Consider the following 27,262-nt stretch of genomic DNA (forward strand, 5'->3'; position numbering starts at 1 on the left):
CTCCATCCCAACCAGAAAGAAGATTTTGTAATGCAAAATAATTTCTCAAAGGATCAGAAGCATGGCCCAGAGATTTGTCCAGCCAGTCATGTTGCAAAAAAAACCAACTTTACAAAAAACAGGATTTGCAGCTACTGCGGCTGCAATTTTAGTGCTACTAATAGTAAAACAATATTCTGAGCTTCCACATGTAAATAAAAACAAAGTAATTCCTCTTTATCACACTCTGGATGCAGACCAATCGGCAAATGCGAAAAGGCATCAGTATTCGCATGTTGCACTATAGGTTGAAAATGTATCTCATAGTTGTATCATGACAGGAAAAGAGCCACCAATGTAAGCAATGTGCAGCTTTGTCTGGCAAGGATGACAAAGGGTTAAAATACACTCCTGGAAATGGAAAAAAGAACACATTGACACCGGTGTGTCAGACCAACCATACTTGCTCCGGACACTGCGAGAGGGCTGTACAAGCAATGATCACACGCACGGCACAGTGGACACACCAGGAACCGCGGTGTTGGCCGTCGAATGGCGCTAGCTGCGCAGCATTTGTGCACCGCCGCCGTCAGTGTCAGCCAGTTTGCCGTGGCATACGGAGCTCCATCGCAGTCTTTAACACTGGTAGCATGCCGCGACAGCGTGGACGTGAACCGTATGTGCAGTTGACGGACTTTGAGTGAGGGCATATAGTGGGCATGCGGGAGGCCGGGTGGACGTACCACCGAATTGCTCAACACGTGGGGCGTGAGGTCTCCACAGTACATCGATGTTGTCGCCAGTGGTCGGCGGAAGGTGCACGTGCCCGTCGACCTGGGACCGGACCGCAGCGACGCACGGATGCACGCCAAGACCGTAGGATCCTACGCAGTGCCGTAGGGGACCACACCGCCACTTCCCAGCAAATTAGGGACACTGTTGCTCCTGGGGTATCGGCGAGGACCATTCGTAACCGTCTCCATGAAGCTGGGCTACGGTCCCGCACACCGTTAGGCCGTCTTCCGCTCACGCCCCAACATCGTGCAGCCCGCCTCCAGTGGTGTCGCGACAGGCGTGAGTGGGGGGACGAATGGAGACGTGTCGTCTTCAGCGATGAGAGTCGCTTCTGCCTTGGTGCCAATGACGGTCCTATGCGTGTTTGGCGCCGTGCAGGTGAGCGCCACAATCAGGACTGCATACGACCGAGGCATACAGGGCCAACACCCGGCATCATGGTGTGGGGAGCGATCTCCTACACTGGCCGTACACCACTGGTGATCGTCGAGGGGACACTGAATAGTGCACGGTACATCCAAACCGTCATCGAACCCATCGTTCTACCATTCCTAGACTGGCAAGGGAACTTGCTGTTCCAACAGGACAATGCACGTCCGCATGTATCCCGTGCCACCCAACGTGCTCTAGAAGGTGTAAGTCAACTACCCTGGCCAGCAAGATCTCCGGATCTGTCCCCCATTGAGCATGTTTGGGACTGGATGAAGCGTCGTCTCACGCGGTCTGCACGTCCAGCACGAACGCTGGTTCAACTGAGGCGCCAGGTGGAAATGGCATGGCAAGCCATTCCACAGGACTACATCCAGCATCTCTACGATCGTCTCCATGGGAGAATAGCAGCCTGCATTGCTGCGAAAGGTGGATATACACTGTACTAGTGCCGACATTGTGCATGCTCTGTTGCCTGTGTCTATGTGCCTGTGGTTCTGTCAGTGTGATCATGTGATGTATCTGACCCCAGGAATGTGTCAATAAAGTTTCCCCTTCCTGGAACAATGAATTCACGGTGTTCTTATTTCATTTTCCAGGAGTGTAGACATAAGCAGTTTGCAGTCTGCAATCAGGTGAAATTTAGACTCATATACAAAAACATAAACTTTTTTTACAGCATGCACCATTGCCAAGACTCTTTCTCTATCTGAGAATAGTGCTGTTCAGAACCATCCACATATCTACGAGCAAAGATGGTGCCAATGCCAAACTGAGATGTGGCCATTGCTAACACAATGTGCTGGCCTGACTGAAAAGTGGCCAAACAAGGAAACAACTGCAGCTTAGATTTCAATGACTTGAATGCCCAGTTACAATTCAGGGACCAGTGAAAAAGAAAATCTTTATGTAATAACACATGGAGTGGTTGTGCTACAGTACCAGTGACAGGCATAATTATGTGATAGTGTGTGATTTTGCCTAAAAATGCCTGTAATTCCTTGATGGACGTGGGGAGTGGCAGTGCACCAATAGCATCAATTTGCTGGTGCATTGGCTTAATCCCAGCATGTGACACTTCAAAGCACAAATAAATAATGGACGATTGAAAATGCTGTGTCTTGTCCAAATTGCACTTTAACCCTGCAGACTGTCAAACAGAAAATAGAGCACGGAGATTCTGAAATTGTACCTCTCAAGAGGCACAAGACACTGCTGTGTCATCTAAATAGCTGATGCAGCTTGGAAATGAAGGAAAAAGTTGTTCTAAAAAGTGTTGAAAAATAGCTGGTATGCTTGCCACACCAAAAGGCAAACATTGGTATTGATAAAGCCCAAACAGTGTACTGATAACTAGAAGGTGTTTACAGTCCTCATCAAGTGGCAGCTGTAAACATGCTTCTACCAAGTCAGTCTTTGAAAAATAATGGCCCACCAATAATTTTACCAACAGCTCATCAGGGCGCAGTAATGGGTAGGTATCTATGATTAACTGTGCATTAATAGGTTTCTTAAAATCACCGCGGGGGTGTAATTTACCCGTAGGGTTTATTACTACCACCAGTGGTCTTGACCATTCACTGGAAGAAATAGGTCAAATAACATCAAGGAACTGAAGACAATCTAATTCTGCTTTTACTTGATCCCATAAGGTAAAAGTGGTACTGGGTGGGCCCAGAAAAAATGGAGCCAGCAGACTGTTTCATTGTAATACCAGCCCACAATTCTGTTGCATAACCCAGTCCTGGAGAAAGTAGAGAGGAAAATTTGGCACAGAGAGCATCTAACTGTTGATACGGAACTTGATCAGAAACCAAATGCACTTCATCATTAGTATAGAATTCAAACAATTTAAAAGCATCCAAACAAAACATTGTCCACAACTAGGAGTGTTAATGAATGAACCAAAGCCTTGTAAGTCACAGGTGCAGAAAACTGTCCAAGAATGGGACTCTGTCATTTGTTATAACTCACCACCCTCTGTGACACCAGATTCAGAGGGGGGAGAACCCAAATCCACACAAGTCTGAGAATGCACCAATATTGCTGCTGCACCCATGTCCACCTGCATTCTCAGTGGTTTGTTAAACACACGCACTTCAATGTATAGCTTGCTTTGAGACACCATCACTGCTGACATTGTTCACATCTATGTTAGTTGCATCCTCATTCAGGTTCGGAAAGGAGTAGGTACAAAAATAATGAGTCCTTTCTTATGGCACCTGTTACATGTTGCCCAGTGCTTGCGACATGTGGTCTGTTCGTGTTGAATAAAGAAGTATGAGCATTTAGGCAGTGGAGCATGAGGCTGTTGCTATTGTGACATGGACTGTTGTTGTTGTAAATGACAATTACATATACGATGCTGAGATGCCTGCTGGACTGTTACAACAACAGAGTTGACATTTCATTGCACACTGACTGCAGGCTGGGAGGGGGGAGAGGCACTGATTACTGAAGCCTCGGACCAGGCTTCTATGTGACTGCCTGTAGTTTGTGAAACTTCAAATAACTGAGCTATATTCAATTCTTTTGTAAGCGTAAGATTTTCACACTGCAGAGCTCACTCTCAAACATCCCTATCAGGAGAAACACGTATGACTGTGCACAAAGCATTTGGTTGGCGTAGGATTCTTTATGAACATTTGTCACAAAATTATGATGACTGCTGCTGCCCATGCCGTGTGTGACTGTTTTGGCCATTTATGGCAGTGTTAAAACTCCATGTAAGCAGCAATAATGTGAGTAGATTCACAGTGATAGGTAGAAAGTAATTCACACATCTGATCAAATGAATGACTTGAAAGTTCTTGTAAGGGGGCAAGCTGACACGACTACTGATACCCACAATGTGAAAACCATGACCAAAAAAGGGCCTTGCACAAGTTTACGTCTATTACCTCAAATGCTTGGAAATGTTGCCACAGGCATTTTTTGTAAGTGTTCCAGTCTTCTGCTGCATCTCCATACACATGGAATAGCAGTGGATATGTTGTTGGTGGAGCCACAGGTTGTCCCATTGTAATCGTTAAACTGGAAATAGTGACTGACAGCAGCTGCTGTTGCTTGAGAAGAGATTTAACCACTGCCTCCCAGGAAATTAAACTCAAAGGACTAATGACTGAAGTGCAACACATGGAGACAAATACTGTACTCATCACAAAAGAATGTTCTAACTCAAAGACATTATAATTTATTGCTCAAACAGTATACACTCACATAGGACATGGTACAATACAATTAGCAGTAAACAAGTGGCCAGCAAAAGCTTGTACTCAGGCCTATATATTCATTACTTCCAACAGGGGGTGCAGCCAGTAGACTCTGCACACAACTGCTGCCATATTACTTGGCTGTGTGGCCTCTAGCTCCAACTTCATGTGTGAACTATGAAGTGGCTCACACACAAAATTGGTTGTTACACCGCTCAATAACACAGTATTTTTTCCATTAGTGGAAGTTCCTTTCTGTTTATATCTTTTGTTACCAAATGTAGTGTGGTTTGAGACTTTTGCCAGTGGACTCACAAATTGTGCAAAGATTCCTCATCAACGGAAGGTCTGGTCACCATGTGAATGTATTCCTTTACCTGGATGGAGTGTTACTTATGAGGCTGCAAGCCTGTCCAAGAAGACCATAAATCACATTGGTGCAGGGTATATGTATATGAGCAGATAAATGAGACAAATGCTGTTCTTTTCACTCATTTCTGTTGAAGCTCATGAATTCACTTTTTGTTATTCTTTCACCTTAATAGAACATATGTCATGTTTCCATTTTCCTTTATTAAATGTGATGTGGTTTGTCAGTTCTGCCAGTGGACTCACAATCTGTGCGCAAGTTTGTTGTTGATGGAAGGTATGGTTGGCATGTGAATGTGTGTCATTACCCAGCTGGAAAATTACTGGTCAGGCTGCAAGCCCATCCACAAAGATTGTGAACACAGGTCTGCGGAATGTGTATGTATGTTCAAATAAATGAGGGTAAATGCTGTTTCTTACGGAATTTTCTACTTACATGCACAAATTCAATGTTTGTTTTTTTTCCTTACAGGAAGGTCTTTACTGCTTCTATCTTCTTTTGCTACATATTGTGTGGTTTATGAGTTCTACCAGTGGACTCTCAATCTTTGTGCAGATTTGCTATTGATGTAGGGTATGGTCAGCACGCAAATGTATGCCTTTATCTTGCTGGAATAGTGCTGCACAGGCTGTAAGACCATTCACCATGATTGTGGACACAGGTATGCAGACTACATATATACATGCATATAAATGAAGGGAAATACAGTTTCTTTAAATCATTTCTGCCTTTGCTCAGAAACTGGGCCTTTTTTCCCTTACTGGAAATTCCTTCCTGTTTGCATCTTCCTTTACTAAATATCATGTGGTTTGATACCCCTGCCACTGGACTCACAAGACGTGCACAGATTTGTGGCCGATGGAAGGTACAGATTTGTGGTTGATGGAAGGTATGTTCAGCATGTGAATGTGTGCCTTTACCTGGTTGGATTTTTATTTGTGAGGCTGCAAGCCCATCCATAAAGACTGTGATCACATGACAGCAGGCTATGTGTATATGAGCATATGAATGAAGGCAAATGCTGTTTCTTTCCCTTATTTCCTCCTAAGCTCAGAAATTCAGTCTTTGTCATTCTTTTACCGTAGCTGTATTTACCATCTTTGTTTATTATATGTCTTGTGGTTTGCCACTTCTGCCAGTGGACAATCAATCCATGAGTAGACGTGTCATCTACTGAAGGTATGTGCAGCATGTGAATGTGTGCCATTACCTGGTTATAATGGTACTGGTTAGGCTTCAAGCCCATCCACTACGTTTGTGAACACAGCTCTGCAGATTACCTCTCTATATGCATATGAATGAGAGGAAATGTTGTTTCACTGAATCATTTCTGCATATGTTCAGAAACTGGCCCTTTCTTCCCCTAGTGGAAGGTCTTTCCTGTTAATATCTTCCTTTATTAAATATTGTGTAGTCTGCTGATTTTGATTGTGGATTCACCATCTGCGCACATATTTGTCTTTGATGGAAGGTGTGGTCAGCATGTGAATGTGGGCCTTTACCCAGCTGTAATGGTACTGTTCAGGCTGCAAGCCCAGCCACTATGATTGTGAACACAGGTCTGCAGACTATGTCTGTATGAGCATATAAATGAGGACAAATTCACAATTGTGAACACAGGTCTACCCCACCTATCCCACCCCCTGCTCAGGCACCACAGCTGCCAGTGTTAGATGCAACGCAGCTAAGGCAGATGCTTCAGTTTCAAATATCCCTGCTACTAAACACAGAACAGCAGCTCCTGGCAAACCAAACTACTAATGCAGCACAAGCAACATCTACTGCTGCTCCTAGTGCTATACCGCCTTTTCGCCACTTTCGTGAACAAGAAGAGGAATAGCTCAAGTGGTTGCAACAGTTTGAAACCCACGTAATTGCACACAACATATCAGGTACTGTGAAACTCCCCTATTTCTTGTCTATGGTAGGAAGTGCAGTGTTCTGTTCCCTACAGAAGTTATTCCCTAATGCCACTCTGAGAGAACTTTCATATGATCAGGTTGTAGATTTGCTAACTAACTATTATGACCAACAAGTGAATGTGGCAGCAGATAGGTATCAATTCTTTAATTGAAAAAATTATCAGAACAAACTTATCATGAGTGAGTAACAGATTTGGAGGGTATAACGAGAAAATGCAAATTCAAATGTGCTTGTGGTGCTTTATATTCAGATGTTATGTTGCATGATGTGATCATGTCAAACTCAGAGAACAGATTTTGAAACAGTCTGATCCATTGTTTCAGCAAGTAGTGAAAATACTAGATCAGCATAATTCAGGTGCCCTTTTGGCCGATAAATTTGAGCAGGCAGCAATTTGTCAGGTTGAGTCCCTTGTTTGCGACCAGCCCATTCAGCAGCAGCAGCTTGCACTCGCCACGCTCTGTAAGCAACTCTCCACACAACGTAATCAGCTCACTAAAGAGGCAGCTACACAGATGAACAGAATTAAGTCATGTTCTCAGTGTTATTCACAGCACAAATGCCAAGACTTCCCCTCCCAACAAGCACAGTGTTATGCTTGTGGCAAGAAAGGACATGTACAATCTGTATGTTTGCAACTTACCATGAGCATATTTTTAGATTTGTCAAAGGCATTTGACACCATAAATCATGACAAATTGCTACATAAGCTAGAAAATCTTGGCATTAGGGGAACAGCTAACAACTGGCTCAGCTCTTATCTTAAGAACAGGGAACAATATGTGGAAATAGATCAAGAAAGGGACAATGTCATTAGGCAATATAATTCTAAGCTACTGAGTGTTAAATATGGAGTGCCACAAGGATCAGTAATGGGTCCTGTTCTGTTCTTACTCTATGTAAATGACCTAAACATAAGCAATGACAGGAGTAAAATATTTCAATTTGCTGATGATACGAGTGTTCTAATTACAGGAAACTCAGAAGAAACTCTTGTAAAACACATAAAAGAAGCCACTGACAGGCTAACATGTTACTTTGATGAAAATGACTTAATAATAAACACTGAAAGAACTGTAGCTATGGATATACACATAGCACAAACAAAAAATCTGATCTCACCCAATCTAGAGCTATACGGACAGACCATTGCCAAAACAGCCTGTACCAACTTTCTTGGACTTCATCTACAAGACAACTTGAAATGGAAGGCACATATTGAGCAAATGAACAAAAAATTAAGTACTTCTTGTTTTGTGCTGCGTACATTAAAAAATTGTACCAACTATAACACCCTTCAGTGTGTATATTATGCTGTTGTACACTCTAACCTCCGGTATGGGATTATGTTCAGGGGAAATTCTGGAGATGTCATCAAAACATTCAAAATTAAAAAATATATATATAAGAATAATGGAAGGGGTAGATAAGCGCATATTATGTAGACCATTGTTTCAAAAAAGGATGATCCTGCCACTTCCTTGCATATATATACTTGAAATATAATGTATTTAAAGCAAAACTTACATACAAAAAGACCACTCATCACTCAAAATCACACAATACACAGCTATGATACAAGACAAAAATTGGATGTACATGTTCAAAGCGCCAACACAAAGTTATTTCAAAACAGCCTTATCCATCCTAGTATCAAACTATACAATTCCTTACCAGATACCATTAAACACATACAAAACATTGGCCACTTCAAATCTAAACTGAAGTCATACTTGGTTGATCACTGCTTTTACACAGTAAATGAATACCTACAAAACTAAATTTTTGTGTGTTTACCCAATGTAGTCTCATTCAGAAGGACATTTGTATTTATCTCTCTGTATATAGCATAACAACATTTATTTAAGTATTCATCATTAATTGATATATTAATGTGTGTTATTATGTACAAAGGCATATTATACGTAAAACTGTTAATATTAACAAAAAAATCCAAATATCTCTGGCACATTGTGCAGCTGTAGATGAAAATGGATCAATAACTCAATCAATCAATCAAACAAACATAAGAATTCTGCCCACTCACAAAAACTCTAGTCACAACACCAATGTCATTAATGCAGTATGTTCAAAGTCTGCAACAGCCATTATCAAAACTAGCAAGCAAGCAGTTTCTTCAGTGCTACACCAGGCCAACAAACTTTTTGTTCATTTGCTTTTTTATGGGAAACATATGAAATTTCAGTTGGACATGGGTGCCTCTGTTGCATTTCTGAATTGTCATGTATATAAAATGTTAGGCTCCCCACGCTTGTCTAAAACTAGTGCACACCTGATGGCTTATAATGGACAAGACATTCTCATTCTCATAAAATGTACTTTGCCTGACAGGTATCACACTCATATGCGAACAGTGACTTTTACAGTACTACAATCATGTGATTGTGAGAACATATTTGGTCTTCATTCATCTGATTCCTTTGGCTTTAACATTTAGGACAATGTGTTGCCAGTGTCTGCATTCTATGCAAAATACGTGTAGCCAGCTTACTGAAAGAATTCCTGGAACTCTTTTCTCAAGGTTTAGGCAAAGCAAACAATTTTGTTGGACAATGCTCAGCTGAAATTTTGCCAGGCCAGAACTGTCCCCATTGCATTACAGGACAAAGTCGCTGATGAACTTAAAGAATTGCAAGATAGCGGAGCTATTGCGCCCATACAAGCTAGTCAGTGGCCAAGTCCACTGATTTTGTTCCCCAAACATTTGGGTCGCACTCGCCTCTGTGTTGACTTTAATTCTATGGTCAACCCACAAACTGTGATTGATACTTACCCATTGCCACGTCCGGAAGATCTCATGGACAAATTAGGTGTGGGATGCTACTTTCCAAAAACTGATTTGTGCGATGCTATCTTCAAATACCACTCAATGAATAATCTCTAAAAGCGTGTGTACTGAATACTCATTTGGGCTTGTTCAAATATTTGCATTTGCCTATTGGCAGTACTGCTGCACCCGCCATTCTCCAATGGGATTTGGATCAGCTGACTGCTCAAGTGGTAAACTGTTCAAACTATGTGGACAATACTGTCATAGCAGGTCGTACACCTGAAGATCATCTTGCAAATTTGCATTCTTTGGTTCGTGTGTTATCTTATGCACGACTTAAGTGTAGACTGGGCAAGTGTGAGCACGGTATGGACACCCAAATAGAACAGATGATGTCACAGTGTCACCCATGTGCGAAAAATCAGTCCGCTCCTTCACAAAAATTCTTTACTTGGCTCAAGTCGCAATCACCATGGCAACGTGTGCACATAGACTTTGCGGGACCTTTTTGGAACACTCACTGATTCATTGTATTTGACTCATATAGCAAGTTTCCTTTCACTGTGCCAATGAACTTGACAACTTCACGTAGCACTAGTCAGGTGTTGTCCTCTATTTTTTGCCTCGAAGTTTTACCTGAAGTAATAGTGACAGACAACGGCGCTCAGTTCATGTCAAAAGAATTTGAAACATTATGTGAACGTAATGGCATACAGCATCTAACTAGTGCACCATTCCATCCACAGTCCAACAGCGAAGTGGAACGTTTTGTCAGACCCTTCAAGCAGCAGATGGCCACACTTCGCTCCTCACACACCAGGGATCAAGCATGCAACTGTTTCTCGCCTCCTATCGTTTGCACCCACAAGATGGACCATCGCCGGCGGAATTGCCATGGCCGCTTCTTGTTTGATCTAAGGCCACAAGCCGTCCGGAGTGGCCGAGCGGTTCTAGGCGCTACAGTCTGGAACCGCGCGACCGCTACGGTCGCAGGTTCGAATCCTGCCTCGGGCATGGATGTGTATGATGTCCTTAGGTTAGATAGGTTTAAGTAGTTCTAAGTTCTAGGGGACTGATGACCTTAGAAGTTAAGTCCCATACTGCTCAGAGCCATTTGAACCATTTAAGGCCACAAACATTCCATTGGAGGAGAGTCATGACGAGCGATGGGGAGGAGGGGGAAAATGAAGGGGTGTCACCTCGGCAGCTGCCGAGGACTAACCTTCAAAGACCCTTTGCCACAGGGTGCAGAGGCTGGAGGATCCTGCTCCATGAGATTTGCAGAGGTGTCGGCATTCTCTGTCTGTCGGTCTGCAGAGTCCAGGGCAGAAAAACAGTTGGTGGTACGAACTGGCAACACGGAGGTCAGCTGGGTGAGGGTGTCATGTGGTAACACTGTTGAAGAGGATCTCCAAGTTGGCAAAGGAGAAGACGGTTCACCCCTGCTTAATTTCTTGGACGCTGTGCTGTTGGCAGATGACGATTCAGATTTTTGCCGGCTGGAGGGATGTAAAAGGTCGCCATGGGAGTATTCCTTCTGTACTTTCTGGTATGCTGCTTGTGTAGCAGGTGGGTTCACCAAGTGAGGCAAAAATTTGGTGGCTTGTAGCAAAGCTGGAGGAGACAGGGATGCTACCGTGAGACTGAGTGATTTTACAACCACGGTGCTGAATTTGAGGTCGCATGTCTGCGTGCCCATGTCCTTCATGGAGAGAGACGTGGCAGTAACAGTACTGTAAGTATTGGATGGTAAAAGGCTTGGTTTCTGAGAAGTCAACAACTTGCAAGGGACAGGGTAAGGTGCTTCTTTCTTCACCCGGATCTCCTGGATGGCTCAATCATCGAGATACACGGGAAAATATCGGGAGGAGGCTGCATGGTCGCCATTGCAATTGATATAGTGGGGAGAAGGAGCCAGTCCATCCCTACCGTGAGCATCCCTACCACAGGTCACACATTCAGCCGAGTGTCAACAGGACAGTCGAGTGTGGTTGTTACGATGACACTGGTAGCAGTGGATCAGGTTCAGAATGCACAGTCAGACTGCGATAACTTCATATGCTGCTTCGATCTTTGATGGAAGCACTACTCTTTCAAACGTGAGAAAAAGTGTGTGTGAGTGGGCACTAAGGAAGCATCTACCTTTTTCATCACTCAATGGGCTGCAATGATGCCCTGATCAGAAAGGTAAGTTTAGATTTCTGCCTCGATCATATCTTCGAGCAGCGTAGTGTAAATAACACCACACGAAGCATTCGATGGCCTTCAACACGAATGGGATAGCCACAGAGGAGCGAAGCTCCAAGCAGTTGTTGTGATTGAGAGTCACAAGTAGTCTCCAAAAGCAAAGTGCCATTGCGTAAGCGAGAGCAAGATTTCACAGAGCCAGCAATTACATCAACACCTTTCTGAATAATAAACGGATTTACCGCAGAAAAGGACTGACCATCCTCGGTACGTGAAACCATGAGAAACCATGGTGTAGCTGGGAGAGTGTTTGAAACGTTAGCCTTATCCCGTTTACGTTTCATGGACGTAGACTGTGAAGAAGATGATTGGCTCATTGTGAGAAAATCTCCCATGATTAGCAGCATCTCCAAAGGCGAGCTCCTACCAACTGGTGGCCCCCCTCAGAGACAGGTGCACCGCCTTACGTTATTGTTCACTCCTCAGGTCACATATCCTGAATACCTGACAGAGAAAGCAATTGGCAATTTGGGAATGTGACAGCTCAGACAATCACCCCTCCCTAGGCCTGGCCTGTATCACGGCTACATGCGGGCCCTATCTGTTGACCCAGCACTGGGAATTACGAATTACCCTGTTACCTGTTATGCGTCAGATGCGTGGGCTGGTCTTCAGGGACGCACATGGAGGAAGAAGAAAAAGAGGAGCCTCAAACACTGAAAGCTGAGTGAGGAGAGAATAAGGGGAACGAACAAAGCAAGAAAGGACGAAAAAACTGTGGAAAGACTGTTCTGAAGTCAAGTTACTGAAAATGTAGAACACATTCCCAAAAACTTCCCAGACATGTTCCCCAAGGGAGGGGAAAAGGAATACCAACAGGATAGACATGCAACAAGGAAGAGAAAAGATGCTGCAAAGGCTGGTGCCCTGTGGTAGCCAAGCACGAACTCACTAAAAAGTGGTGCACCCCGTGCGGGATGCAACGCATTTAGCTCAAACCTATATTTGCAATATTTTCCTGCGACCTGTTAAGGCTAATGCCACACTAAGCGACTTTCTCCCTTCGATAATAATCGAGGCTGAAAAAGTCGCCTAGGGTGACGCACTGCAGACGATTGTAACTGAGGTGGATGAAGTCAAGGCAAGACGGATTTGCACTTGCGTCGCATACCACTGCCAGCTACTGAGGAGCTGCTAAATTGTGACGAGTCAGCAGGCCAACAGCGGCCATATTTACCTGTCCCCTGTACGACGAAGGGTTTTCGATTCTCTACATGGACTCAGCCACCCAGGAATCCGCGCTACGAGGGCACTACTAACGCACCGTTTTGTGTGGCCTGGTATACAGAGGGACTGCCGTACATGACTCAGACCTGTGTTCCCTGCCAAAAGTGCAAAGTAACGCGGCACGTACTAGCTCCGCTAGGAAGATTTTACATCCCAGAGGCTCGGTTCTCACACATCCACCTGGACTTGGTAGGACCACTCCCAGTCGCCCGTAACTACCAGTACTGCCTCACAGCAATCGACGGGTATAGCAGGTGGCCAGAAGTATTCCCACTGGAAACACAGACAGCCGAGAACGTGGCGCTCGCCTTCACCGGTGGTTGGATTTCACGTTTTGGCTGTCCCCAACAAGTAACATCCGACCAGGTTCAGCAGTGGAAAGCGGACTCTTCCGTGCAATGGCCCGGTTGTATGGGATACACCTGACAAGGACTTCACCATACCATGCAGCCTCAAATAGCATTGTGGAGCGTCTGCACCATTCCTTGAAGGCCTCCATAATGTGCCACACGACAGATTCGTCGATTGACGCCCTCCCGGTAGTGCTATTGGGACTGCGCAGTGCACTAAAAGAAGACCTACAGGCATCTCCAGTGGAAATAGTGTATGGCGAACCTGTGCATCTACCAGGAGAGTTTTTCACACAACAAACTTGACCCCTGCACTCTACTCAAGACTTCCTCACAGAACTCCACGGGCAAATTGAGGCCGTGTGACCAAATGAAACTTCATGGCATGGAAAACAGGCTACCTTCGTGTTCAAATATTTGGCAACAACGAAGCATGTTTTTCTCCAACGCGGCCCACTGCGCAGGGCACTGGAACCACCCTACCAAGGCCCGTACGCAGTCACGTGACAGAATGACAGAACCCTCACTTTCCATATTAAAGGGGTAGACACAGTAGTGTCCATCGACTGGTGCAAGCCAGCCTACCTAAGCGTAGAAGACGCCCCCGAAATGCAGGCCACCAACAGTCACAGGGCACCCGTCACACCACAGTTGACAGCACAGCAACGTCACACAGAGCAGCCCTGCCTGCCAGGAAACCAACCAGCTACCGGCCACCCAGATGCAGCAGTTACTCCGCAACAACAGCCAACCCACCAATGTCCAGCCACAACAGAAACCCGATACGGACGAAAAGTGAGGTTCCGTTTCGACCCAGTGGACATTCACAGTTCAACATTTTTCTTTCCTCCTTGTTTTTTTTTTTTTTTTCCCTTGTGGGGGGTGTGGTGCAGCGATCCCAGCTTGCTGGTCGCTCCACACTAACAAGTTGGGAACGTCGCGAATGGCCAACGCCAGAAGACCTCGCTCTCCAGTAGCCAGTCGGCCTCTACCTACCGCGGCGCGAGCGTCGGAGTGTGTGCGGTTGTCGGAAGCGTGCTAGCTGTAGTAACCGTGTTAATACTGTTGTCGGTCAGCTTGTATTGTAGACGATCGAGGAAATAAAGTATCAGTGCGTTAAAGTGAAGTGTACCATTAATAAATACCTACAGGCCTAAGAGGTACATTAGACATACATTTTGCAATTACTTCTGCTCTGTGAAAGGGTCAGTTCCTTGACAAAATTCATATATTGTCAACAAAGGTAACTAGAGGTTTGTAGATGAAGATGTCATCGTTTTCATAAGCTGTACTTACTTTTAGTAATAGCTGATGGATTTCATGTTCACATTGTCATGTTACACTATTTGGTTTATGAATTAAATATATAATGCTATGAATACTTTCACAGGAATACTGTTCTTTCAATTAATCGTTTGTAGTTTCTCTGTTAACTTCTTCTCCTCAAGACTCTGTAAATGTTGTTCCAATGGATCAGGTGGACAGCGAACTTATAATAATTGAGATGGAGATATACTCCTGTCTCGACAACATAAGCACTACAGAATGAAACTGTTCATGACAAAAAATTCACTTCTACTATTCTGGGACTTTATATGCTTACCGTCAATGGAACGTATGCAGTGAAGAAAATTTGTAGTCTTATCAAACTTCAGCGCTATTTCTTAGTCCTTTTTTGTTGGCAGTGGCATTTACTTTGGTTGTAAGCTGTTGCAAATTTCTCTGAATGTATCTTCAGTTATAAGAGCATTAATTGAGTGACCTAGTAAAAACTCGTAGTGTAGAGAATTCAGGGAGCATCCCGTTCCAAGACACCTGTTTAAGTATATACAAAATATCAGGTTGATGGAAATTAATTTGTATGAGCAGGTGTAAGAACAACTATTTTTAACGTTTCTATAGGAAAAGAAGTACAAAAGCGGTGGAAAAATACCCGTGTTGCATATAGTCGGTGACTGAAAGAACTGCAAAAAACTAACAAGAGTGGTGGCACAACGACTGCAAAAAAAATCATATGTCTACCATAGACAGATGTCTTTCCTGCAAGAAGCCATGGAATTGAGACAGGAAGTAAAAAGTTTCTTCTGCTATTTTGTAACATTTAAATGTATTTCTAGTGGATATGGTGGTTGGCTGGTTGGTTGATTTGGGGAATGGAACCATACAGCGAGGTCATCAGTCCCATCGGATTAGGGAAGGATGGGGAAGGAAGTCGGGTGTGCCATTTCGAAAGAAACATCCCAGTATTTACCTGAAGCTATTTAGGGAAATCACAGAAAACCTAAATCAGGATGGTTGGACGCGGGTTTGAGCCGTCATCCTCTTGAATGCGAGTCCGGTGTACTAACCACTGCATCAACTTGCTCCGTCATATTGTAGTTAATTACCTACTTAATACAGACTTACTACATACTCATCACATGTGCACAGTATAAAGCGGTGCCGCGCGGGATTAGCCGAGCGGTTTAAGGAGCTACAGTCAGGGACTGTGCGGCTGGTCCCGGCGGAGGTTCGAGTCCTCCCTCGGGCATGGGTGTATGTGTTTGTCCTTATGATAATTTAAGTTAACTAGTGTGTAAGCTTAGGGACTGATGACCTTAGCAGTTAAGTCCCATATGAACATATAAATAGGTACGTGGTTTTTTTTTCAAAAATGTTTCTTTTAATTTAGGGACCTCAGGAAATATGAATGATGCCTCTATCCTTGAGGATGATGAAGGGAAAAAGCGTAATGAAGACAGTGCACTGCCACCTAACACTGCTGCTAAGCCTTCTACTACTAAAGCAAAAAAAAAAGGGAAACTTCACGACCCATCTTGAAGAGACTTGATAAGAGTTTTGACACACAGTTCAACTTGAGCTGCTCTACAAGAGGATCCAAATGAGTTGTTTCTGACATCTCTTTTGTCCTAATTAAAAGAAATGAATACCAACGATGAACTGCATTTTGAAATAAAAACGTCACAGTCAATAAAGTCTTACAGACGAAAGACTGTAAACAGTAGCACTACTACTGATGCCTTCATAAATGTTGTGTCAGCTGCTGTAGAAGTCAGCACAGACACAAACAAGGAAGGAGAGAAGTTGAAATGGCAAGTGACAGGAATCCAAAATGATCTGTCAGATTAATAGGACACTTTATTTCTAAAACCAGAAGAAACATAACTTCTCATTATGAAGTGGCTTCCTGTGCATCCTCCATGCAACATCATTTACTCTCTATTACTACGTGCAGACCACAGGCTAAATATCGTTTTTCCTATTACTCAGTACTGATGCTCTCGAAGTCTGCGACTGAACTGGAGCCGACCAGCGATGGGTGACTGAATGGTTCAAATGGCTCTGAGCACTATGGGACTTAACATCTGAGGTCATCAGTCCCCTAGACTTAGAACTACTTAAACCTAACTAACCTAAGGACGTCACACACATCCACGCCCGAGGCAGGATTCGAACCTGCGACCGTAGCAGCAGCGCGGTTCCGAACTGAAGCGCCTAGAACCGCTCGGTCACCGCGGCCGGCGATGGGTGACTGATTAAATCATTGTTGACAGGGGACACTGAACTCTGTCTTCTTGGAAGTGTGGTGCTGCCCGCTCTTTTTATTGGGATGCAGTCAGCATCTTGATACCGTTTTGTGGAGCCGCAGCTGGGACTGACTCTGAGCTCCCAGCTGCGCCCCTACATCCATCCTGTGCACCGAGGGAAACATTGGTCGTATAACGCTCAAAAGGACACCCACCATCTTCCTGAGCTGGTCTGACAGAAATGGAGTGGATGGTGACGACGGCAGCGGCGGTAGTGGCGGCGGTGGCGTTGACAACGACAATTATGTTGGGTCCGCAGCTCGTGCTGGGACGAGCACCAGGAAGTTGAGCCGCTGTGGCAGTGAACCCAATGGATCTAGCTCCATCAGTTCCACAGGCGATGTCGAAGAGGCCTCCGGGGTTGGACGCGGCGGCCGCAAGATCCTGGTAGGATGTGAATCTGGAGACAGAAAATCTGCAGAAGAATCTCACAACAGACAAGCATCAACAAGGTTCTGATGGCAGTGCAGCAACCTAACAGGACCCTGAACTAAATACATGCAAGCGACCAAATTTCAAAGACTTTCCTCTCTCCCAGCGCCAGGTGCGACCAAAAACTGAGAAAAAAAATACCATCGGCTGTACAAAACCGTTCAAAATCCTAAGCTGTAAACTGTGGTCCGTTGTCTATAACCAACACTTCAGGCAAACCTTCCAAGCAAAAAATAGATGATTGGTTGGTTGGTTGTTTGGGGAAGGAGAACAGACAGCGAGGTCATCGGTCTCATCGGATTAGGGAAGGACGGGGAAGGAAGTCGGCCGGGCCCTTTCAAAGGAACCATCCCGGTATTTGCCTGGAGCGATTTAGGGAAACCACGGAAAACCTAAATCACGATGGCCGGACGCGGGGTTGAACCGTCGTCCTCCGGAATAAAAAATAGATGACAAAGCCTGAATGGTACTATGCGATGTAGTCGAGTTCATGGCCACTGCAAACGGATATTTGCTAAAAGAGTCCACAACAATAAGACAACGAGTGTTCCAAAAGGGACTAGCAAGGTCAATATGCACTCGCTGCCATGGTGATTGAGACTTTGGCCAAGCTGAAATCATTTATAGTGGGCCGATAGTTTCAGCATTAGTGTGCCACTCTGATCATCTATTCTATGTGGCCAAGTCCACTGCCTACGCGCTAACTGTTTTGTGCGTATAATTCTCCAATGTCCTCGTTGGGCCGGCCGCGGTGGTCTCGCGGTTCTAGGCGCGCAGTCCGGAACCGTGCGACTACTACGGTCGCAGGTTCGAATCCTGCCTCGGGCATGGATGTGTGTGATGTCCTTAGGTTAGTTAGGTTTAAGTAGTTCTAAGTTCTAGGGGACTGATGACCACTGCAGTTGAGTCCCATAGCGCTCAGAGCCATTTGAACCATTCTTTTTTTTTTTGTCCTCGTTGGAGTAACCACAACAGACCTTTTAGAAACACTTTACGAATACGCACACGCGATTGTTCTGAGTTATTTTGCAATAAAATCACACAGTGCTGGATGGAGAGGCTATGCTGACGAGCAGAATATCAGCACACAAAATAAAAAAAAAAAAAAATTAGCAGTAGCATCGAATACAGGATCAGGACCAACAGGAAGAGGAGAAGGGGCATCAGCTTTTGCATGCACTGACGTGGATCGGTACAATATTTCGTACTGATACTGCGACAGTAATAAAGACCAATGTTGCAGGTTTTCAGCCGTGTGCAGAGAACAGGTTGCGACAGATGAAAGAAAGACTGAAGTGGGTTATGGTAAGACTTCCGATAAAACAGATAATGGGGAAACTTTGTCACGCCACAGATAATAGCGAGCGCTTCCTTCTAGATTTGTAAATGGTTACATTGAGTCTTGGTCAATAACTTGGAAGCGAAAGCAATTGGCCTCTCCTGTGAACCATATCTGTGCCAGAGCACAGCTCCAATTCCATACGAAGACGCGTCCACTGCCAAAACGATGGCTTAGCGGGATCGAAATGAACAAGACATCTGTCATTTAACAAGGCACTTTTAAATTTCTGGAATGCCTCCTGACACTCTTTGGTACAAACAAAAGGCACATTCTTCTGCCGCAAACGATGTAGTAGAGCCACAATCTGCGCTGCGTTGGGTATAAACTGCATATAATGTCATCTTTCTGAGAACTGACTACAATTCCATGATGTTCCATGGGGCAGGGAGGCCTCGGATGGCCAGCAAATGTGAGTGGACGGGATGAACACCTTAGCTTCTAAGAACATGGCCTAAGTACTGAATTTTAGTCTGAAAACGGTACATTTGTCCAGGCGACACTTCAAACCTACAGCTGAAAGTATTTGAAAAAGTGTACGGAAGTTACTGGTATGTTCTTCTGTTGTACGTCCTGACACCACAATATCGTCCACGTAATTTGAACACAATGGAACTTTTGCAGTGAGCTGTTCTGTTCTATGAAGTGTTGGAAAATCGCAGGCAAGGAAGCACTGCTAGAAGGTATGCGCAAAAATCTGAACAACCCTAAATGTGATCACAAACAGTTTCTGAGACGCCTCTTCTAGCGGAATTTGCAAATACGAATTGCGAAAGTCAATTTTTGAAAAATAGTGGCTTGCACGAAGCCTGTCCATCAATTCCTCAGGGTGACGCAATGGATAAGTATCAATTATTGATTGTTGATTCACAGTGGATTTAAAGTCAACACAAAGACGAAGTCTTTCAGAAGACTTTGGTAAGATTACTAAGGGAGATGCCCATTGCCCAGCCTGGATAGGAGTAATAACACCATTGTCTTGCTGTTCTTTAAATTCACTTGCAATTTTTTCTCTAAGTGCACAAGCGACGGAACATGCCCAGACAGCTTAGCTTGCACATTGTCCTTCATTGTAAAGTGCGCCACAAAATTATTTGCCCTGCCAAGTCATTCACAAAATAAATTATGAAATTACTCTATCAAATTAGTAACACTGTCTTTTGGGTTGAAAGTACAAACAGAGAGAACACTGTCCTGAATGTGAAGACCAAACAAATCAAATTAATTTAACTCAAAAATATTTTCACAGTCTCACGAACGAAAAATTGTAAATGTCATTGTTCTGGTGCGAGACTGGAATGTGGCAGGCAAACTACATGCACCAAGGATTGGAATGTCCTGACCGTTATATGGAGTAAGTTGCATGCAAGATTTTGTCAACTGTGGCGAGCCCAGCTGTTCATAAGTGGTACGATTAAGCAATGTAATGGAAGCGCCGGTGTCTAACTGTAGTTGCACAAAGTGTCTGGGAATGACTAAGTTCACAAACAGTTTGTTTGACTGTTATTGCTCAGCACTTGGGTGGAATGGAGGCACATCCTGAGTTTGGACATTACTAGTACTGGTAGCCAGTTTAAGAAAAACTGCATTCATTGTGTGAGAAAGCACTCCGCATATACGAGAGTGAACGTGTGTAGAGTTCTTTTTCTGTTGCCAGCACACAGACTGTATATGACCTGGCTTCTCATAAGCAAAGCAATTCGCATTCCGCGAAGGGCAATTTTGTCTTTTACACATGGAAAAGCGGCGGGGACATGATTTCACATTAGACACATGTGTTGACACTGTTTACTCTGAGCACGGCGCAGTGGCCTCTTTGCATGCAGTGGTCGGTTGTAAGGCCGTATCTGTTTGACACACTGTTACATTGCAGACTGGAGCTACCTCAAAGTTTTCCACAGCACTATCACATATGTCCTGATGTTCGTAAATGGTAACCCTTGTTTCAAAGGAGGCTCAGAATGTTTGGGAGTCTTTTCACGAATCCTTCTGTCTGAAAAGTTGTACAAATTGTACATAATTGCACCACAAATCATTACGTCACTATAGCACTGTCCACAGCTACACTTAAAACGACGCTGTTGTGTCAATACCTGAAGTTCAGTGACCCACTGATAGTATGTCTGTTCTGGATTTTTCCGCAATCGAAAGAGCTTGTAATGAGCTGCAGCAACCTCAACCTGATCCTCGTAATACTTAGCGAGGGCAGTAACTAAATCGGCCCACTGCATTCGTTTGGCTTTGACAGTTCCTGCTATGTTGGGCTGCTGGTATAGTTCCTCAAGCTCTTGGTTGTATCCTCCATTCCCCTGTATCTGCACCCAAAACCGGACCGAAGATATTCCGAAGCACTTTTCTCTCAAAAACAAGAAGCTTATGAAATTCCTGTTTCCGGATACTTCATGTCTCACAGCCATATAGAACAACAGGCTGGATCAGGGTTTTGTACAGTTGAGTCTTGAACTGTCTGGAGAGCTTCACAGTACCTTGCACTTGATGTGTAGCACAATGAGCGTTGAACTGGGAGTAGTACTCGAAATGGTTCAAATGGTTCTGAGCACTCTGGGACTGAACATCTGAGGTCATCAGTCCCCTAGAACTGAGAACTACTTAAACCTAACTAACCTAAGGACATCACCAACATCCATGCCCGAGGCAGTATTAGAACCTGCGACCGTAGCGGTCGTGCGATTCCAGACTGAAGCGCCTAGAACCGCTCGGCCACACCAGCCGGCGTAGTACTTGTTTCATTCCTCTTTTTGTTTATTGAAAGCTTGTAACGGTGGAATGCACGGAGGTGGTGCAGCAGCGGCTTGTGCATTAATGAGCTGCTGGACTGCCGTCATCAACTGCGACGTTTGGTGGTTCTCAAACTGAATAAACTGCATTAGATCAAAGCCAGTAGTAACCGGAGTAGTAGGCATAGGTAGTGTAGGAGGTGGGTTACAGGCCATTTTAATGAGAGGAGCGCTGCAAAAAAATAATTAGAAGTAATTCATATAGACAAATAGCAGAAGTGTCGTGGCTAGTCTGCAAGAAACAACAAAATTAGTAGCATTGCTCCTCTAAAATAAAACAGAGAAATATTAGCGATGCGCTGTGACAGAACGGCGAAGAGCGAAGGCAGCATTGGTTCTGTAATCCACGGCGCCATACAGATGTTGTGTCAACTACTTTCGGAGTCAACACGGACACAAACAGGGAAGCACAGAAGTTGTGATGGCCAGTAGCAGGAAACCAAAATGATCTGTACATAACACTTTCAAATTAATAGAACACTTTATTTCTAAAACAAAAAGAAACATAACTTAACTTGTTGTTATGAAGTGACTTCCTCTGCCTCCTACACGCAACGACACTACTGGCCATTAAAATTGCTACACCACGAAGATGACGTGCTACACACGCGAAATTTAACCGACAGGAAGAAGATGCTGTGATATGCGACACCAACAACGTGCTGACACGAGGAAAGTTTCCAACCGATTTCTCATACACAAACAGCAGTTGACCGGCGTTGCCTGGTGAAACGTTGTTGTGATGTCTCGTGTAAGGAGAAGAAATGCGTACCATCACGTTTCCGACTTTGATAAATATCGGATTGTAGCCATCGCGATTGCGGTTTATCGTATCGCGACATTGCTGCTCGCGTTGGTCAAGATCCAATGACTGTTAGCAGAGTATGGAATCGGTGGGTTCAGGAGGGTAATACGGAACGCCGTGCTGGATCCCAACGGCCTCGTATCACTAGCAGTCGAGATGACAGGCATCTTATCTGCAGGGCTGAAATGGATCGTGCAGCCACGTCTCGATCCCTGAGTCAACAGATGGGGACGTTTGCAAGACAACCATCTGCACGAACAGTTCGACGACGTTTGCAGCAGCATGGACTATCAGCTCAGAGATGCGGTTACCCTTGACGCTGCATCACAGACAGGAGCGCCTGCGATGGTGTACTCAACGACGAACCTGGGTGCACGAATGGCAAAACGCCTTTTTTCGGACGAATTCAGTATAATGATGGTCACATCCATGTTTGGCGACATCGCAGTGAACGCACATTGGAACGTGTATTTGTCATCACCATGCTAGCGTATCACCTGGCGTGGTGGTATGGGGTGCCATTGGTTACACGTCTCGGTCACCTCTTGTTCGCATTGACGGCACTTTGAACAGTGGACGCTGCGTTTCAGATCTGTTACGTCCCGTGGCTCTACCATTCATTCGATCTCTGCAAAACCCTACATTTCAGCAGGATAATGCACGACCGCATGTTGCAGAGCCTGTACGGGCCTTTCTGGATACAGAAAATGTTCGACTGCTGCCCTGGCCAGCACATTCTCCAGATCTCTCACCAATTGAAAACGTCTGGTCTATGGTGGCCGAGCAACTGGCTCGTAACAATACGCCAGTTACTACTCTTGTATAATTGTAACCTGTCTGTATTGCACTATTTGTTTCAATTTTTGTTTTGTTTTCTATTCTGCAGCGTCCATGTGAATTATATGAGTTCATTTCACGGCGGTAACATTGCCAATTCAGACCATAGGTCTTGCGGACAGCATGCCTTAATATAAGCTGCATTTTTGAGCAAGTATTGCAATGTTGCAGGTTCCCAAACAGAGACATATTTTGCAGAGGTCAACACAGGAAATGACATCTGTGAGATGTAACCACCAATCCCGAAGAAAGTAAGTCTTACACTAATTGTGCAACAACTAATGCAGTGATTCTCAAACTTTTTCGGTACATCTTTACTTCATGTGTACTCTAGATTAGTTCTCGTTAGCTGCGAGTCTACACATATCAAGTGTCATTGTACTTTTATGTTAAAGTTTTAAGAATAACTTTGAATGGCAAAGCCCCCTCAGTCTGCCTTATATTTTACCTCTTAAATGTGTTTCAAGATAGTGCTACAACAAGGGCTGTAAGAGGGGCCTACGTTTTCAGCAAAGTTACTACCACGGCAACAGGTTGTGGGAGCTGTCAACAGAATACTTTGGGATCTACGGATCATAGACTGAGAACACCTGCTTCATTAAGTAGTAATTTCTGTGCTTCCAAAACTTGTCAAACACTACTTTCGTAATTTAATGCTTTTTTTGTGTGCTGCCAACAGAGTTTCCACATACCACTTCATGAGCCTGAAGCGTAATTTGGACACTATCTCAGAAGTAAACATGCAGTACAGAAAAAAAGCTTCTTCAGCAGACAAACTGTCGCCTCTCGAGAAGCGAAACTCTGGTTTGAAAGACATTATAAAGACTTTGCAGAAGAAGAACTATTTATATGGTTCAAATGGCTCTGAGCACTATGGGACTTAGCATCTGAGGTCATCAGTCCCCTAGAACTTAGAACTACTTAAACCTAACTAACCTAAGGACATCACACACATCCATGCCCGAGGCAGGATTCGAACCTGCGACCGTAGCGGTCGCGCGTTCCAGACTGTAGCGCCTAGAACCGCTCGGCTACCCTGGCCGGCTGAAGACAATGTTTCGGTGCTCAAGATTGTAACAGATGTAAATGAAGAGTTGCTGTCACGTTAGTAGTAGGGAGATGGCGGCGTCACTGCATTGTTGATATCAAATTGAGATGCAAATTAATTAAATTGATCAATTAATCACCCCGCCCTGACTACCCGGCGCTCGACCACGCCCACCCCCACCCCCAGATGATGTCACGTGTTTTTCTCAGCCTGCACATTGGCCCCAGCCTCTCCCACCACTCCTCCCCAAACCTGCCCTATTAGCGGAAATTTAGAAGTTTGGCGAGAATTTCGAATTTTTGTGGGAATTTCTTTGTCCCAGGGCTCCGCCAACGTCCCTCCCCACCCCACTCCACCCGGGAATTGGCGGGCAATTAAAATTGGCGGTGCCCGTTCCAGAAATCGAAACCTCGTCCTCCTGGATGGAGAGTCCAAGTGCACTCCCCTAACACAATTTAACCACCAGAGGCGCTTGAAATTGGTAGTAGCCAATAGGAACGCAGCATCCGATCACAACGGCGATATAAGGCGGGCCACGCAGTTCTGCACAGCCTCGGAATCGGAGCCAGATCCAGTCCCGCCGCCGCCCAAGAAGAAGCTGGCGGTGAGGATCTCCAAGGACCTGGAAGGGTTGCTCGAATTGGCCGCCTCCCAAAAGGTTGAGGCAGCCACCAAACCGAATGCAGCAGCCCCGACTTCCGATGAAAATCGGAAGAAGGCTGCGTCAGAGCAGCCAACAGCCTTCCGATTCCAACCACAAGACGCCGGGAACGACGACAATGGCCGCAAAGCGTAGTCATGCGAGTTCACCGAGCCACAACGTCATCGGCACGTTGGGGCGCAGGAAGCCAAGAAGACGCCGAAATCCGACCATATCCCATTCCCAGAAAAATCCATACCCTAGAAATCCAAGCTGACCACAGATTCACGACACTTAATCCCATCAGTCCGTTACCACCATCATCAGACAGAAGGCAGGGATGACAGAAGTCGACCCGATCCTTCGACTACTAACCATACCCATCAGACCAACTAGTCTGCACAGCCTCAGCTGCAGTCAGTCACCCAGAATGAAGCGCCAGTCAAGATTGTCCAGCGCCGTCCAGTCACAGCAGCAATGGAATACGAAGAAGCTGCAGAAAAGCAAGTACCCTGTGCTTAATGTCTGTGTTTACTGCAATGTGAGTGTCTTTGTGCTTCTATGGCTGGTTCTGAGCACTATGGGACTTAACATCTGAGGTCATCAGTCCCCTAGAACTTAGAACTACTTAAACCTAACTAACCTAAGGACATCACAAACATCCACGTCCCAGGCAGGATTCGAACCTGCGACCGTAGCGGTCACGCGGTTCCAGAGTGAAGCGCCTAGAACCGCTCGGCCACACCGGCCATCTGTGCTTCTATCATCGCTTGTAACTGTGTTTCTTGTTTGCTCGTCAGCGGATGCGACGTCCTCCAGCCTGTCGGGGTCTGCAACAGTGACATCTCCCAGCCCTTTGTGACCCACAGCAGTGGCAGCATCCTGGGATCCTGTCGTGTACCTGGTCAGCTTGATGGAACAGGACAATCACCTGTTATTATCGGTGAAGACACCCAGCCAGTCCCTGACTCACTGAAGTGCACTGGGGATCCTAATCAGCATGACGCAGGTCGGTAATGGCCGCCATCATACGCGCCATCGCAGAATATTCCAGTGATACTGCGTGGACAGAGTGAGGATGTAGCGGATGAGTAGATACTAATTAAGCCCTGTGCACCATTACTCTTCTTTTCAGTATATAACTTAACTGCTAGTACTTCGAAATGTTTACATATTCGTGTAGAAGAAACCAAAGAGAGTGGTGTATTGTGATAGAGATCGAGAATGTAGCTAAAAGTATTTAAGTGCAGTTTGCGGAGGTGGAATGGGATGAACTCTGTCATGCAAAAGCATATATCAAGCACTGACCGCTGAGTATCACCCAAATCTTCCTCCTCTGGACATTTATTGTGGTGTTCTAACTCTATCCATTACAACCACATCCATTTATCTACAGCACTCAACCATTAAAAGCTTTTTCGATCCACAGATGGTGCTATCCATTAGGTTGGAAAAACTGAACAGATGGCTGCCTTGTGTTAAAGCTGTGTATCGAGACATTGCAGAATATCTAAGTATGAACAGTGTGCATGTAGATGATTTCGAACTGTGGGTCAGTATGGTGCCAGCGAGAACTATTGTACTGCCAATAAGTTTGAGAGAAATACATGCTGAATTCTGCGCTTACAAAAAGGCTTTAGTTTTTATATTCTGTACTAGCTTTAAGATAAAGAAAGAACCAGTTAATGTAGTGCATCATGTGTCTGAATAAAGAAAAGTATATAACCATGTATGTGTTTCTTATTTCTTACCTCTTATTATATTGCAAGTACTAAAGCTATTGCCCCAGTATTTTCACTGGAAACAGGCAACAGCAAAATATTAAGTCATTTAACTAAATTCTCCATAGAAGCCCATTGCACACGAGTACCTGAAATGGTTGGTATCATGGAAAGGGCATAGTGGTAATTATTTTCGATAAAAATCCATTGCACACCAGTACCTGACGTAGTATGTATTATAGCAGGGTGGGTGAAGCATCTTGTAAGTGATTGGAGCTGTGACATTGCGCAAAAAGACCAGAAGAAGAGGAATGACTCATTACTTCCCGACAACATACGTACAATAATTGTAGGTCCATCCAACTGCGGCAAGACTAATGTTCTCATGTTGCTGCTGACACATCCAGACGGAGTCCGCTTTGAGCATGTATGCATATTTTTAAAAACACTGTTTCAGCCCAAATACCAACTATTACAGGAGATTCTGCAGGGTGTAGATGGTATGACATACACAACATTCATTGAGAGCACTGATATCCCTCCAACAGAAAAAGTAAAGCCTAACACAGTGTTCACATTTGACGATGGTGCTGTGGAAACTCAAGATCAAATAAGGCGATATTTCTGTTTCAGTCGCCATATGGTTGTTGATGTATTTTATCTGAGTCAGACATATTCCAGAATCCCAAAACAGCTCGTGAGGGATAATGCAAACCTAATCATAGCATTCAA

Source organism: Schistocerca nitens, chromosome 3, assembly GCF_023898315.1.
Source record: "Schistocerca nitens isolate TAMUIC-IGC-003100 chromosome 3, iqSchNite1.1, whole genome shotgun sequence".
NCBI classification, from domain to species: Eukaryota; Metazoa; Arthropoda; class Insecta; order Orthoptera; family Acrididae; genus Schistocerca; species Schistocerca nitens.